At 40.0% G+C, this 15,463-nt stretch overlaps 1 protein-coding gene across 1 annotated transcript in view; it reads left to right on the top strand.

The window, feature by feature from the left end:
* The window catches only part of necab2 (N-terminal EF-hand calcium binding protein 2), a 206,806-nt gene that overhangs the window by 5,160 nt on the left and 186,183 nt on the right, over positions 1 to 15,463 (top strand). The window lies entirely within an intron of this gene.

Genomic DNA, 15,463 nt, shown 5'->3' with positions numbered 1-15,463 from the left:
CTTATCTCTAGTAGCTGGAAAGGTGGTTTATGTTATGATGTTTATTTTGATATCTGCCAAGAAAATCTAAATGTAAGTGCTCCATTGTAAAGCAGCTGATGTACTTCACAAGGGATTTTTCTAAGTTTCTGCTAAATCAACCCCAAAAGGAAGGTATTGTCGCTTTAAACAGCTAAGGAGGGAGAAGCCCAGTACAAATAAATAGATTAATCACACAAAATTTAAAATGCAAAACAAAGAAATCCTCAACAAAAATCTAAAAAAGCATGTAACAAGCCAAACTGCTCAGCAGTCACTACATATAACATGAATAATACAATTTTGGAATATACGCCACTGGTTTTCAGTTTCGGAAAGCAAATGAAGCTGACAGATAACTGCATGCTAATCCAGCAAAAATGACACACAGCTGGCTGATAACTGTGACCCTGGTAGTCTCAGGTTTTTTTTTTTTAAATGTGAAATCATTGTGTTTTGTGCGTATCTAAAACAAAACTAGCATGTTTGAAAAGCTGTAACCCTTATAACCAAGCAGTTTCTAGTGATTTTTTGTTTCTGTCACTGTTTTTTTTTTTCATTTTTCTCTGCTAAGTGAAGTTCTGCACCTCTAATAGATTCAGGACAACCACCACTTTAGGCTGATGTAACTTAGTTATGTCTGTCATGCAGTATAAAAAAAAAAGAAGCCATTAGTCTTTACAGAGAAAGAAAAAACTTGAACTGAAGTTTATAATTTTATCCTTTGAAAAAATGAGAAATAAGACTTAGTATATACTTCACACTTTCAGATACCCTTAAGCCCAATAAACATGAGAAAAATACTGGTTTGGTACTTCATTCAAAGAATCTATAAATTTTGATGTAGGAAATTTGTCTTTACCCACTGTGGACTCATTTTTCACTTTAATTTAAAATCCTACACCCCCATGGGCTCAGGACAAGCATGACTAAAGCCAGATGACACTCAACAATGGCTTCTGAGTAGTATAACCTTGTTAAATTTCAGTAGCTATTCTGAGATCATTACAAACTATTAAAGCTTTATAAACCAAGACGGGATAATCAAAGTGTTGATGTTGATATTTTTGTCCCTCTTCTGCGGTCTATTGGACATGTTGTTAACATTACTTGTGATACATTCAGATACTCTCTGGGACTTGAAACTGATGATTTACACCATTTTTGATTGTTTGTTTTTTCTTTCTTTTGAATTGGACAAATAGTTCGTGAATGCCAGTCATTTCGAAATAAGTGGTATTTGGAGCCTGCTGGCAGAATTGGAATCCTAAGGCTTAAAAATCTGGTCTGTTTAACAGCACGTGGGACATTTAAAAAAAAAAAAATGAAAAAAAATAATAATAGTTTTTTTTCGGGGAAAGGGTAATTTCACCACAACTGTACACAATGAAGTAATGCATATCTGTGAAAGCCCATAGAAATCAATGCTTTATTTTTAAAGCCACAAGTTGGTGCCACATAATTGGTTTTGCATTGAGCGTCACATCTAGAGCTAAAAAACATGAAACAGATCCAACAGACCAGATGTAGAGCAGAATGTAGTTGGTGGTTTCAGATTCACCTTGCCGATTGCTGAGATCCTGAAACAGTAGCAGTAACTGTAGTACATCCACATATTTTTTTAATAAAAACTGCAGTTTTGCACTTTTTCTACACTCAACATGCTACATTTTGGCCAAATCAGAATGCACTGATAGTATCGAGGGAGGTCCTGAACAACCAGAGACATTCTACACGCACGGTGAATCAACACAGGTGTGGGATAAGACAGGTAAAACTAATGAATGCAATCAAAAAGGGCAGGAGGTGAAACTAAAGTAGACACACAGAAGGCGGAAAAACTGCAAAAAAAAACAAAAACAAACAAAAAAAAAAACAGGAAAGACAAGTGGTAAAACAAAGAAAACAGAACAAAAAAAACATATGAGGACTGTACCCTATAACCCTTCTGCTATGCAGCAGTGTTTTTTTTTGTTGAAGTTATTTTTTTTATCTTTTTGGCCTTTAAACAGAGAAGATATTACACTGGATAAAATAGGAAACAAGGGGGAAACAAGTTTGTAATGGCATGTGTGAAGCAGGCCACAGGCTGGATCTGAACTTAGGCCATCCCCTGGGGGGCAAATCTGAGATCACCGTGATAACTGTGGTTAATAGTTAATGGTGTGAAATTGCAGGCCACTCTCGGCAGTGAAAAGAAATCGGTCAAAAGAACCTGGAAAAATCTCTGGGACAGATTTGTTATGTTGTAAGCAAAAACTTCTTTGACTCTCGTTTAGTACTCTGGTAGACGTACGTTTGTGATACACTGCCCCCTGCAGTTTGGGAATGGACACCAATGGACTCCGCAGGGGGTGTTAAAAAGCATAAAAGCTTCATGCCTTCTCTCACGCGGATCTCATGCTTCTGATTTCTGGGTGTCACATTCCTGCTGATACCATAACACAGCCTATAGGGTAGATCTAAACTGCTAGGCCATTTGCCCTGGCCTCATTCTTGAAAAGTGGGAGCTTAAGTGCCCTCTTGGGAGCTAAAACACGCACCAAATTGCTATTCTGGGCAGTAAAACACACTTAACCCTTTACTCCCTGGATTAATTCACAATTATGTTCAAAAGATGTTGTGTTTTTATTTTCTTACTGATGTTAATTTGAGTGGAGCTTGTACATTTGAATAAAGCACATACAATCATTTTAAATAACTTATATGATATAAATATGATATAAGTTCGTCCTCTGACTAATGTAATGGGACATAGTGCATTTGATACCATCTTTGGTATGTGAAGAATATGGATCAATAGGCATTAGAGAGATACAAAGGTCATCTCAGCTGAATCAAGACCTGACAGGGTATGTCGCAATATCAATACCATCGGCATCAAGGGGTTAACTGTTCTCTTGGGGGGGGGGGGGGGGGGGGGGGGGGGTGCATGGTGTTGGTACCTTTTTCCCCCTTTTGCTCCTGCCCTTCAAAAAGTCTGTGCATGCCACTGATTTGGGGCATGTTCTTGAGTGAAGTTACTATTTGCTGTATTTCTTTTCTGCTCCTATGGGGTGATCTATAACCAATGTATTGTCTATCCTGACTTGATGGGGACACCTATGCACTTTAGGAGTGGGCGATATAGCCTCAAAGTTACATCACGTTATTCTAAGGAATAACAATATTTTTGACAATATGGGAAAAAAATGAGCAACTTATGATTAGTGGTTGCTGCTTCTGAATCACAGCATTTTTATTGTGCCCACACAGTATGGAAGCCACTTTTCCAGTCATTTACTACTACTAAACAAGCTTGAAATGTAAACATAGTAAGTAAGTTAGATCCAAAGGAAATCTGGCATTTTGGAGGAGGAAGAGTTTTTTATTTATTTATTTATTTACTTGTTTATTTATTTAATAGGGACAGCACACATTAATGAACATCTATTCAAAGAACAATTGATGTAAATATGCTGGATTACAGCATCAGTGCTAATTCATGTTCGTAGTACCTAGGCAGGTAACACTTAAACATTATGGCAAAGACACCACACACACAAAAGCAGGATATGGAAAAGGACAATAGATCATAATAAGAGCACAATACAACAAAGTTCATTTCTAAAACCCTGGATGTTCATGGTTACAGGGCTGGTTTGCTTTCAGCCACTGCTTAACATGTATTTTAAAAGTTAGTGATGTGGGGCACTCCCTTATGGTGAGTGGGAGACTGTTTCAGATCCTACAGGCCTTTACAGAAGTAGAGTTTTGTCCAAAAGCTGTTTTTCTGTAAGACACCTTGCAGTACCCTCTCGATGAGGCCCTGGTGTTGAGGCCGCTGTGAGCCCTTATTTTGAAAAAGTCAGACATAGGGTGTGGAGCAAGTCCATGGAGCACCTTGTACAATAAACACACAAATTTGAAATGTATAAAGTTCTCAAAGCTCATGAAGTTATACATTTTTAAAGTACTGCAAACATGAAATGAGTTAATCTTGCAGGTGAAAAACATCATAATTCTATACGACACAACACATTCTTTCTATAAGGACACCAACAGAAAGGAGAAGGCATGGACTGAAGCTGCTGAAGTTTGGGGAGGACCAAATGAGCTAATTAAGAACCATAAAATAATACGTAACCATAAAAGTACGTTGTCATGGGTGGATTCCTGCAGGAACATGTGGTACTCCTGTGATCTTGGGGTCTTGGGTATCCAGATGCTATGGCCACCGCTCCAGAGACACATCCAGTATGAATTGGCAAGTGCCCAAAATCACGCTTTATGAGTGAATTAGGGGTAAGGCTGATATCAGGTTCGGCTCGACCACACGTCTGTCGTAGAGGCAAAAAACTCAGCTAACATTTCTTTCACGTCCTCCTTACTTCTCTTTATCGTCTGATTGTATTCAGGGTGTTCCAGCTTTAGGTGGTGGAACATGTTTGTGGAGTTGTCACCCTTTGCAATAACAGTTCTCCTGCAACTTTTGCATTTAATGTGTTTTGCTGCGTGTCCGATCTTTGGTCAGCCAAACCACCTCCACATCACTGAGGTAGCTCCTCTTTCAGTAACTAAATCCTCATGTGAGGACGAAGTTGATGCTGTCGTGCTACTTTCGCTCTCTGCCATTGTTGTTTTGTACACAGCAGGGAGCGTCATACATCACTGTGTCTCTGCACTGTAAATATTGCGAAATGACAAATTTACATTGTCAAAAAAATTACACCCGTATTATCTTAGACAGAATGATATGGCACACCCCTAATGTGCTTATGTTGTGTCATACAGCCAGCGTCAAACGTTTGACTTCAGCAGAGCAAAGATTTACTCAGAGTACAGAGAACAACAGCCTGAACTTCCTGGCCTCTATGGGTCAGGCTTTCAGACAGATGATTGCCCATATAGACCTGAAATTTTATATAACAGGAAGCTATTTATAGAGAAGGCCTGTTGTCTGATCTGCTGCTGCAGTGTGCAGTATTTCTAGCGTGCTCAGGCATTAAAAGAGTTTCTGAAGGGGAAAGTTTGTATTGCTGTGTAGCTGTGCCAGTGAGCGGTTTGTTTATACCCTTTGGCTCTGCATGTGATGCAACTTTCTCTCCCCGCATCTTTTCATCTTCCCCACATTGCTGCATCTCTTCTTCTCCCTTTTTACATCTCTTCCAGCTCTTCTCTTTTCCTCCTCACACTTTTTATCCCATCAGCTTGCTGTTGACAAAATAGAATTTAACTCATGAGAAAAAAAACAGCCTTAAAAAAAGCTTTGCCTTCAGAGCAGCCAGATGGCCATTTGTTTTTCCAGTATTTTTGTGTAAGTGTGTGTGTGTGTGAGAGAGGCAGAGGGAGTGTATGGAGGGGCTTTCTCTGATGTCCAAGCTGTTTTCTTCTTTGTCTCAGATTCATTCTTCTCTCTCTAACTCTGCAGAACAGCTCCAAATGTAACTGGGAAAAGAAGATAAATCTGCACTACCACAACAGTTTCTCCAGTCTTTGCTCTGTCATCCCTTTGGTCTCTCTTTCATCAGTGTTGGCTCAATAGCTTTGTGTGTTTGTATGATTACAAAATGCTCTTAATCTGTTTATCAGCTGAACTTACAGACCGGCATCATGTTCATTTTTTTTTTTTTTCAGATGCTAAAGCCTAACTGTTGACAGCCTTACTGTCAATGATTATCTTATCTTGCCTGAAGCGAGAGATGATTGCACCGTTACAGGAAGTAGTGACATCTACTGTCAACATTTAGCAACAACTCCAGGACCTCGTTACCAAACGCTTGGCCAGAACTAGAGCAACTTTTCTCATTTACTCTTCATTTGGAGAAGATCTTATCCTAGGACATCAGTCTCATCAGTGATCATGGGGGGTTGTGTGATAACAATTCTCTGTGGTGTTTTAATTACTCCACCTGCTTTGGAGGCACGCGGCTGCAAACTGTCATTAAAGAGGCTGATATTGCTGCAGTTGGGTGAGGGGCTGGAGAGCAAGAGAAAGGAGAGACTGTTAGTCAGTGGGGGAGATGAAACAATGGTTATTACAAAGAAACGTAGTTATTTGATGTATGGAATGCAAGCCGGCAGGAGAGAACCAGAGAGCAGGAGCTGGAGAAGATCTATTTTTATCCTCCTCTTCTCTGCTGGGAGACGACTGGGGAACTGTTTTAATGAGTGAGAGAGGCAGTAGTGAGATGCTAACGGTGACAGAGGCAGTAGAATTGTTAAGCAGGGGGAAAAAAAGGTGCAGGAGGAAGAGATTGATTCAGGGAGAAGCAGGAGGTGTCAAAGTTTGAAAGGAAAAGGGGGCTTGGAGCAAAGAGAAAGAAGAGCAGTGTGCAGAGAGGAAGAGGAGCAAGGAAGGAAGACAGAGTATCACATATCCGACAGCCCGGCAGTAATTGAGTTTTAATTGGCTAAGTTCTGTCTTAACATTCATAGCACAGATTTAAGCACCGGCCTTCCTGCCCCAAAGCTGCTGAAACAGCAAGTGTGTGTGCATGCATTAGTGTCTGAATCCTTTTTTTTCCCCCCACACTTTGCATCCATCAGTTGGCAAAATTCTGTGTGTGAACTGTGTAACATAAGTGTGTTCCATTTTTGCGTGTGTGGGCACTATGTGTGTTATTTGTAGTTATCACAGCTGAATCAGAGCCTCTGTGATGCAGCTGGTCCAGTGTTTCTACAGGAGTAATTCTCTGGAATGGTTGGATCAGTTAACAGCCTTTCACTGTTTGCACTTGAAGCAGCACGTCTAAATACCAGAGTCTATTGAGCTGCTGCTTTTTGAAGCTTCATCTTTTTAAGTGGCAGAGGCAGAGGAACAGAAACAGAAACTTTGGTTTCTCTGTTAACAACATTTTCACCAAGTCCCACCCCCTTTTTTCTTTAGAGCTCTCTTAATTCTTGGTGTCATAGATTCAACAAGCTTATGAAACCTTCCCTCGGAAATTCTACTCCAGATTGTCATGACAGCTTCATACAGCTGCTGCAGACTTGTGGTCTGAACATCCATGATGAGAATCTCCCGTTCCACCATATCCAAAAGGAGCTTTACTGGACTGAGATCTGGTGACTGTGAAAATTGTTGGAGTACAGGGAACTCATTGTCATGTTGAAGAAACCAGTCTGAGATGATTCCAGCTTTATGACATGGAGCGTTATCCTGCTGGAAGTAGCCATCAGAGGATGGGTACACTGTGCTCATAAAGGGATGGACATGGTCAGCAACAATACTCATGTTGGCTGTGGACTTCAAACCATGCTCAGTTGGTACTAAGGGCCCAAAGTGAGCCAAGAAAATATCCCCCCAACGTTACAAATCCTGAGCCTACCATCTGAATGAAAAGTAGAATCCGGACTCATCAGACCAGGCAACGTTTTTCAGTCCTCTACAGTCCAGTTTTGATGAGCCCAGGTGAATTGGAGTAAGTCAGAAGACCTGTTAGTACCTGTGAGGTCTTCTGACTAACAGGCCTTCTGAATGTCAATCAGAAGACCCTTAAAACATAGCTGGTTAGTCAGAATCCCCATAAGTCAGAAGGCTTGTTAACTCCAAGACCTTTTGGTCAAATAGTCAGAAGGCCGGATGGTCAGAAAGTCCCTTAATTAGAAGGCCCTTTAGTCAGAGGGCCATTAGTTATAACATCAGAATGCCTGCTAGTCAGAAGACCTTTTAAGCAAAGCTGGTTAAGTGGAATGACAGTAAGTCAGAAAATCAAAAGACTGGTAGGTCGGAAGCCACATTTGTCAAAAACCCACTAATTAAAATGCCTATTAGTCAGAAGGCCCGTTAACTAAAAGGCCTATTAGTCAGAAATTCAGAAGGCCAGTTAGTCAAAAGGCCCACTATTTAAAAGAAACCTTGGTCAAAAGGCCCATTAGTCAGACACCTCATTAGTCAGAAAGCCCATTAACTAGAGGGCCCATTTGTCAGGAATTAAGAAGGCCGGTTTGTCAGAAGGCCCACTGTATAGCAGGTCTTTTAATCAGAAAGGCCTATTAGTCAGAAGGCCTGTTAGTCAGAAGACCCTTTAAACAAGGCCAATTAGTCAGCAGCCCCATCAGTCAGAAGGCCTGCTAGTCACAAGTTCAAAAGGCTAGTTAGTCAGAGCATCCACCATTTAGAAGGCTCACTAGCCTGAAGGCCTGTTAACTAGAAGGCCTAATAGTTGGAAATTCAGAAGGCCCATTAGTCATTACATCAGAAGGCCTGTTAATCAAAAAATTGTTTATCAACTAACTGCAAAGAAATGACTAATGACTAACAGACCTTCTGAGAACAGGGCAGATCCTAGATATGTAGAAGGCCTGGTATAATTGAAAAAAGGCAAAAATATATATAGATATGTATATAAACTAAATGATCAAACACTTGTGTAAACACACTTATGAACAATATATTCTATTTCTTTCTTTGCATTCTGTTCTTGTGCCACTTAATGTGGACTGCACCTTTAAGGCTAATTTAGCTGGTAGCTGTCTCTGTACCTAGTTATACAAATGATACCAGAAAATCTTGAAGAGCACCAAACTCAAAGCTCCACAGAGTTCTCTGAATCATGGTGCAGTTAGCTGTGACTTAATGAATGTGTTCCTCGTGGTTTAGCCTCAGACACACTCTGCTGTTGTCTCAGCCCTCGGGTGACTGACAGAAATTCAATCAAATCTAGTGCCTGCTTCTTGAGTCCCAATTCAATCTTTTCCACTTTGTGTTTCCCCTGGAGGCCCAGAAAACTGTTGTGATGGCTTGGCATGCTTTCTTGTTTTCCTCATTGATGTAGCTTTGAGTTGTGATCTTGCATCATCTCTGTATTAGCACGGGGCTAACAGTCGATACCTTCATCTCTGCTTCCAATGTTATTGCATTAACAGTCTTTCACTTGACCTGTTTTGTTAGATTTATGTTTTATAGTTGGCAGAGTTTTTAAAGCTACGGCGTTTTTGTCCTCCTGAGAGTGTTTACAGACAACTGTAGTGGGTCTACCTTTGCTGTGAAACTTGCTGTTTAACTTAAAATGCTTTAGTTATTCGATTCAGTCTCTTTGGATTTTGCCCTGAAATTTCAACTTTTAAATGGAAAAATAATGTCAATTTTACCTGTATTATATGTAGATTACTTTACTAGTGACTGTGTTCTGAATGCAGTGATTATGATTTTGTCTGCTGCTTAAGACAGACTACACCAACTGAATATCTACTGTATTAAAGGGTGGGGATCAGTATGAGAGCAGGAGGCAAAGAGGTCTTGGACTTACAGGCTCCATGAGGACTATTATGCCCCGTTTACACCAAGCGGTCCGGTATGGATCAGTACAGTTTGGTACAGTCGGATTGGCTAAGCCTGATCCCGTTTGTTTCCACATCCAGCCGTACCCTTCTTGGTAGGTGGAGTGTAAAGTGGATGCTGATAGCTGCTTCAGCTACGTAATAGCTTGACAGCATAGCAGCACGACTCAGTGTATAATAAATCCAACAAAGAAAAAGTACTCAACTCAGTTTTGTTTCAACACCAGTTTCTCACTGTTTCCTGGCACCGTTTTCCAAATTGTCATCATGAAGTCGACTGGAGATTTAAATGTGGCAGGCTTATGTTTTGTTCTTTATTAGTGCTGTCAAGTCTTTTGACCAATCAGTGGACCGTAGTGTTTCTAGCTCCTTCTTTTGGGGTTGGGTCGGTATGTCAAGCACCCCAACAGAAGGGAACCAAAAAATGGAAAAGTACGGGTCTGTAATTTGGGGACCTTTCCTGGTTTTAGTCAAAGGAAACGCCACACAAAGTGGGTGCTGTACTGAGTCACACCAAACCAAACTGTTTTAGTGACATCTTTGACTAGAATCTTTACTGTTCTTCAGGTATTAAGATCACCTACTCTCATAAAGACATGACTCTTGCGCTCATATTTGTTTTTGAGGTAAAGGAATGGAGAGCAGATCTCTTTAACCCTACTTTTCCTTGAACATGGTGCCCTCAAAGGTACTTTTGGTCTACATGTTGTAGTGCTGGATTCATGTTCTGACCTGAACACGTATTACGCAATTAACACATATTGATGTTAAAAATTTCATTTTAAATCATGAATGATGAACAAGCAAATACATAAACCTGAGGCTATTTCATTGGATCATTTACAAGTCCTCACAGGGTCTCTAAGTAACATCACAGTGCAGGCCGGCCATACTTCATCAGGTTATTTACCTTCTCCTTTTCCATGATGCTGATGATAAACCATCAGTTTTATGAAACCTTGTATTTTAATGAGTCACAGGAGGGACAGCAACGCATCCAGAAATCTTCTCTCCTTGTTTTCATCAGTGAGCGGGTAGTTCCTTTCTCTCCTGCCTCTTGCCTTGTGTCTCATCAGCCATCTGCTAATTATCGTGACAGTGTTTGACTTAAAGACAGGAAGCAGACGGGTACTGGGAGTCTTGTTTATCCATGCTGTCAAGACGAGACAGAATTACAACCTCACAGCTCAAAGCAAATAGGAGGCTACAGCTGCCTCTGTTCTGTGCGGCCAAACAGAGCTCCAGACTGGTTCATTAATGAGAAGAGCTTCAGACGTGGGATTTTAGCACTTTAGGGCTCTTACCTGTGTGTTCCTACCTGTTGACTCTCCTGTCAGATAGTACTCTTTGCTCTAGATTGTTGGTTCCTTGTCTAAAGCAGCCTTAACTCCCTCTTTGCCTGCAAAAATTATTTAGAAATAATGGAGGGTTAGGGCTGTGTGTTAGGGCCACATTACTCTTCAAACAAATGGATCAATCCAACATTAATTAACTCACTATGGTAAGTAAGTTGTTTTGTTGCTATGCTAACGAAAAGAAAGCTTGCAGTTTTGTGCTTGGTAGATTTTGAAGAGAGACATGGATAAGGGAGATATAGAAGCAACAAAGCAAAGACACTGAAAGAAAACAGGTCAAAGTGAAGTTTAATAACCAGAATGATTTAGAGTAGAGAAATGAGAAGGGTATGGTATAGGATTAGAGATAAGAGTGCTTATTGGAGAAATAAGTTCAGGAGGTGATTGGCAAAGGGACATATATGTGTAAAGAGTTTTCTGAGACACAGAGGATAACAAAGTGAATGAGGAGAGAAGGATAACCTGACAGGAGGCAGGCACGATGGAGAAACCTGAGTAAGAGAGGAGGCAGAGCAGACAGACAGCATTATGGCCCTACTGGAGCATTTAATTCATGCTTTATTCAACAGGAGCCTGCTGATTCTTCGGTCCAGAGCTCCTTCACAGAGGTGGAAAACATCTCTGTCAAAAGTCTACTTCCAGAGTCTGAGTCTGAGCAGGGAAACAGATTTAAGTTTCAAACTAGTTGGTTGAAAGAATCTGTAAATTGAAGTCATAGCAAGGACCTTCAACTGAGATTTAAACGGGTTGATTATGGAGCATAATTATCAGAAAGACACTTGTATAATGGAGAGGCTCTACAACCAAGAGCAAAACGGCCACAAAGAGAATTTAACATTTATCCTGGTGTATCAGTTCTTCCAAGCTCTTTGAGGACAGACCACAGGGCTCGGACAGCTAACATTAATTCACTATGTTTTGTTATGTTATGCCAGCAATAATACATTAGAGTTCTAAATCTGTAACCCTGTCACATGACACCTTATCATTTTATAGAACTACACATAAGGACCACTGACTGTAAAAAAAAAAAAATTATTGTGAGGTCACCACAAAAACTTCATTTACAGACTAAATTGACAGCTCCCAGAGCAAACCTGATAAACAGCATCTGGTTAGCATCAGCATCTCAGACAACATGACAGAGGATTAGCATTGCTCAGGACAAAAATATAACCTCCTCTTTACCATCTTTACCAAGACTGTGTCTCTGTTAGTTTGGAGCTAAAGTATTTACACTGAATCATTCAGCACGTTTACCAACCTTTGTTGTCTCAGCTATTAGAGATAAGCTAATGAAGCTAATCTCTGGGAGCTAACGTTAGCTTAACTAGAACCCTAATGAGCCCTAACAATGACCACCAAAAAATAAAAACTAGAACAAAATAGGTCAATGAACTTCCAAAAAACAAAGAGACATGATAAACAACGCAGCTAGGAGCTAACGCTAGGCTAACTTTAGCTAAAGCCTTTGTTTAAATGTTTAAGTGCTGAAGAAAAACTTGTTTGTTTACAGTTTATAGTCCCCAGCTTTGTTACCACAAATAGCAGATAGTCTCTTGTGTGTTTACTCTTCCTGGAAATTGCATCATATCTCATTTATTCAAAACCATCTGTTATGCATGTGCACAATGTTTCTATTATAAGCAGACTCTAAGCAGGGGAAACATTCAGCTCCTCCACCGAGCGACACTGCTGTTTGTCGCTCAGGCTGTCAGTCAGAACGGTGTCATGTGTATCTAATTACCCTCAGTCTTTAATCACTGACACAGCCGCTAACAAGGCCCAGAGTGCTGCGCGCTGGAGGAGGAGCAGGAGACACAAGAGGATAGAGAGGGAAAGTTCTGTCAGAGTGTCATGAGAGGAAGGATTACACAGAGAGGAAAGTGTTTTTGCTGATGGAAAGGGAAGGGAAGTCATTCTCTGAGTTTAATGAGTTGTTTTAGTTTTAAAGGGCCAAAATTGTAGGCAGTGAACAAGTTGTTATGGAGCCTTCCAGGTTAAGAAAAAAACAAGGAGAAAAAATCAATCAGAAAATTGGAAAATCCATACACCCAATTTATTACCTGTGCATATAAATGTGTAATTCATCACCACAAATCCATGCGTATAGATTTGTAGTCCATGGCAACAGGTGTGTTTTTTGTGCATGTTCATTTGCAATCCATGTGCAGGCATTTTAAATCCAATATCCAGGCACAGATTGGCTCATGGCTCTTTTTATTTCTTCACCTGCCACCATTGGCCTATAAGCTGTCACTTCTGTTGGGCTGTGACAAACGATTATTTTAGTAATCAGGGGAAAAAAATGCATAATCGTAACATTCGCAAAACCAAACATACATTGATATTTAGTTGTTGACTGTAGTTTGCTTTAATATAAAAACAAAGAAACAACATTTTGAACATAATCAAACTGACCAGATGCTACATTTATGAAGTATAACAAATGACAGAAATGTATTGCCACTTTAAGAATCAACAGTTTGGGCAAAATAGTACAAATGTATTGTTTTGTCATCAGATTAAGAACTTACCCAAAAAGGTAAATAAATAAAAATGTTTCCTCAATCCAGTAACCTGAAGGTCAAACAGTTCACCTCCTCTGCCCTACCACTATCTGTAGCAGCTAACGCTAATGCTAACGTTGGTTTAATGAACTCCTCATGATCTTCAAACGGGGTGATGATATAATGAAAAGACTAAAAGAGTCCTAAAGGACATACCATGCATTTCACAACATATAAAGGAGTGTATGCGGGATTTTGTAGCTACTCACCTCGCTGTTGAGCTCCCCGGCTCTTCATTGATGAGCCCAACATGTTTGCGTTTTAAGTGCTGGATAATTGCAGTTACACCGCTGTGCCATGCAAGGTCATTTTTTTCAGCTAACACGCTGTGTGCTTTTACTCAGCTTGAAATTCTCCCAAACTCTGGTATTTTTTTGGACCAACAGCTTCTCCGTCTCTGCCATTATTCGCGTGTTTACTTGTTTCCCTCACATATTAATTAACAGTAATGTATGAATACTGTTTGTGATCTATTTCTTTAAGTGATTTCTGTAAAAAGTGGTGGACTGTCAAAGCAGTGAAAACTTATAAAAACAGATTATTTAAGCCGAATAATGAGTGTAAAATATGACACAGACAGAGTGACAATTTGACAAACTGGAACACTCCTCATGAGTCTACACCAGGGGGTCCAGACATTTTTCAGAGAACCACATTTGATTCTGTGAAAATGATCAAGACCCAGCAGCTCTTACTGACTTATTATTAGCCATTACAGTAACATCTGAATGCTCTACGTGTTAACCATTTCTCTTGGTGATTTCTGTTAAAATCACTCTCTCAATGTTTTTAATCCTCCTTGTTCCATCATCAAAGATCAATGAAATCAAAGCTCACCTGTCCCTCAGGTGGTTCACCTCAGTGACATATTTAAAACATTGTACAACGAAAGCTTGGAGCTGTCTGAATATGAATATTTGGGCCACTCGTGGCCCCAAAAGGCCTGACTTCAGACACATTTCTTTAAAGGACTCAGGGAGATTTTGTGACTGTAGGATGTCTAAATCCTGGCATCAGAAGAAAATACCCCATGATGTCCAGACACTGGATGATACACAGTCACACTGAAAAAGAAAGCTGAACAGTGATTGGCTGACAGCCAGAACACACCAGATTCGGCTCCACTCTGGTGTGTGTGAACTCACACTAGCTGCATTTTCAAACTGGCGCCATGCAGGACACCAGACAGCTGGAGTCACAGACCGAGAAGTTCCTGCACTTCTGACTTCACTGATTATTCCCTTCTCATTCATGTTGGGCTGTAAAACCTCAAACCTGTTAACTCCTGCTGGTCTCAGCTTATTATGTTAATTTGCTGTTGTAGTCAAGCTAAATACAGTCAAACATGGTTTGTTTTATTTTTAAGGTCACTGGGTGTTTTTAGTTGGTTTCCATGCACGACTTCCTGTCCCATTCAATCTTCACTATAAACTGACGTATAAATATATATATATATATATATATATATATATATATATATATATATATATATATATATATATATATATATATATATATGGCTATTATTAAATGGTATAAATGGATTAGAGTGATGGTAGTATGATTTGACATATTCTTCAAACAAATGTCATTTTAGCACAGTAAAAGATGCTATTTATCAGGTAAACAGGCCACATCATTCACACTGACTACAAACCTGTGAGATAGACAAAATAAAGCCTGGGGAATGACTCCTTCTTTGCAGGAGTGATGTGATATGAAAGAAAAAGCTGAAATAAAAAGAAAAGAAAAGGATTCTGTGCTGGTTCCTCTGGTAGCTTGCAGTCGAAAGAGTGAGGGAGGATACCGGAGGGGATTCCAGTTTCTTTGTTACGCTTTTGGTCGTCTGGATTTGGATCAAAGGCTGAGAGTTAAGACGCTCTTTGAAGACATTTTTCCTCACCTGGAGCTTTTGGCTTTATGCCGGGTCGGGATCAGTCCCCTCTTTTACCTCATTGGCTTGGAAATTTTGCATGGTGTAAAAAGCAGAAGCATGGAGGTTAAATAGAAGCTTTTGTGTGTGTTTTCACAGCAGTGCTTGTTTTTTGAGAAAGGAGTTTTGAGGGAATTTGAGATTTTAAAGCACATTTGAAAAACTTTTCTTCTTTGCTGTTTTGAATAATAGAAAATCATGTCTGTTTCTCTCTTACATCCCTTTTTGTAATCTAAACAAAATCCCCATAAGTATCTCCTGATACTTCATTTGACTTCTCTGTTCCCTCTTCTGTCATTTCCTCCCTGCCTCTCTCTTCGTCC

Source organism: Halichoeres trimaculatus, unplaced genomic scaffold (assembly GCF_033239565.1).
Source record: "Halichoeres trimaculatus isolate MK-OKI-2021-1 unplaced genomic scaffold, fHalTri1.1 fHalTri1_scaffold_10, whole genome shotgun sequence".
NCBI lineage: Eukaryota > Metazoa > Chordata > Actinopteri > Labriformes > Labridae > Halichoeres > Halichoeres trimaculatus.
Note: the sequence above shows the minus strand (reverse complement) of the source record. Positions and strands in the feature narration are given on the sequence as shown.